Here is a 2336-nt window from a genome sequence, read left to right on the forward strand (position 1 = left end):
AATGAACAAAGTCAACTGCTTAAGCTTGGTTGGAGGAAAGCTCTGTTTGCTTATCTGTGTGTGCACGTTTGTCACAGCAAACACAACATGAATTATAGAAACAAACACTTTGCATGTTTAACTTTGGAGAGGGGAAAATGGATTTCCAGCTGTTCAAGTGAAGTCAGAAAGATCGCTGCCAAACAAAACCATTAAAAACACGTTCCGGACACAAACAATCTCTGCTGCAGCAGAATTGCTTGTCTTTTACTTGTGCAGTGTAATTTATTTTAAGTGGAAGATAAAGAACAGATCTATCCCTTTGGCATGACAAAGGAAGGCAGTGGCACAGATACGCAGTTCATTACTGGGTAGCAGATATAAGTCTGGAGGGATAAGGCAGGGACAGAAGCATAGTGAGTCCACAACTTTTTGCATAGTGTCACTATAAACTGCTTCAGACTGCCTCAAGATGTAGTTTGAAACCTCTGCCGTAATTTGTAGAAATACTATATTAAGTCTTGAATGGCTTTGAAACTCCCTCTTTGTATACATACATAGTAATACATTATAATCAAGTGGGAACCTCCAGGTATGAAAGGTGAAGCCAATAAAGCTTTCTAATGAACAGCAGGGGGCGACTCCATGGGTTGCAAAAAAAAAGTCTGATTGTATAGAAGTCTATGAAAAAATGAGGCTACTTCTCACTTGATTTATTACCTAAGTAATAATTATGACGGTGGTGCTGGTGATGATGATGATGATAGTAGTTATATTGATGATAACGACAGTCTCTCTGTCAATTATGGTTTTTAATATTTTAATATTGAGGTGCAGTGTTTCATCCCTGTAGTGTTGATCTTGTGGTGACACAGATGCCCAGAATTACACAGATGTGTCATGTTTTGTTTGTTTAAGGCGATGTATATTAGATAATGTGGCAGGTCCTGTTAATGGTGTATTACAATGAGTGGTTATGTTGCAAGGGGATGTTGTTGATAATAGTCACTGTGTTTTATACTATATGTATAGCCCTGTGAAGCTACAGTGGACAGTTGAAGTCTGCTTCAAACGACTCACTGTGCATTGGTGTAAGCCATCCTGTGCACGTGTTCACTGCTGGATGTTTCTATGTTGTATTAGATGTTTCTTACATTTCATGTGTTTTTAACACTTGATGCAGCACAAATTGAATTGAATTGAGTAAATACTTCCGAAAGTGTTTATGTCTCAGTTGCTAGTTCACTTTGTAAATAATGGTCCTATTTAGAGTAAAATAGATGAAAAAGCAGGGTATTCTTTAGGGTGTGGCTACCTTGTGATTGACAAGGTGCAACCACGGCAGCCTGCCAGCTTTTGCAATGTTTATCCCTCCCCAGTGCCACTCTCTTGTCCAAATATGCCCACATCCGGTGTCTGGTTCCGAAAAAACAAATTGGCAATGGCGAAAATGCCAAACTTCTAAATGGAAGTCCACAAACCAATAGGTGACGTCATGGTGGCTACATCCACTTCTTTTTTACAGCCTGTGATTATAATGTTACATCATCCTTTTACACCTGTGTTGATAGATGGCATTCAAGTTCATATTTTAGTGTTTTAACAGCAATATGTGAAGTATTTTCAACCTAATTAATTAAAATGCGACAAGTGACCATGTTATTTAGAACTTTATTGTTTCAACTCCTAGAGTGATTTATACATTAAAGATCCTTTGTGCAACAGTATTGTAATGTGCAATGCAATATAAGAGGAACATAATTCACTTGATGTGAGCATGGTGCATGTAGATAAGACATGTCATCACAGATGTGCACAACACATGTTGTAACAGTTTGTTTTTGCACATATTCTAGGGTGAACCCAACTTTAATCGTCCTGCTCTGTAATCCTTCAGAAATGATGGGAGAATTACACTTAATGGCTGTGGCGGTATCACAGCAAACGCTTTGCATCTTCAGAATAGTTACTGTTGTCTGTGTTTTTCTTCTACAAATGCAAAACACCATGGTTCAAGGAACAGGAACAGTTGTGTTTACCTCAGCTTGTAATTACACAGAAATGGTTTTGGTGCTGCAGTCAGAAATGTTTAAAACATATTCCTAAAAATAAAAGTCAGTGTGTGTTTTAAAATGAGGACAACTCATAAATGTGTACAAACATGACAACACTAAAAACAGAACAAAACATTGCAAAATCCTTTTATTTACTGAAAATATAATGTATTAAAGAGAAAAGACAATAATTTTTCACTTTAGCATTTTTATGATGATGATGACAGATATCATACATGTAGAACAATAAAATATGCAACACGTACTGTATAGCTCATAAGATCTCCTCTGGAGATCACCAAT

The sequence above is a fragment of the Micropterus dolomieu genome, linkage group LG04 (genome assembly GCF_021292245.1).
Source record: "Micropterus dolomieu isolate WLL.071019.BEF.003 ecotype Adirondacks linkage group LG04, ASM2129224v1, whole genome shotgun sequence".
In the NCBI taxonomy this organism is placed as follows: Eukaryota; Metazoa; Chordata; class Actinopteri; order Centrarchiformes; family Centrarchidae; genus Micropterus; species Micropterus dolomieu.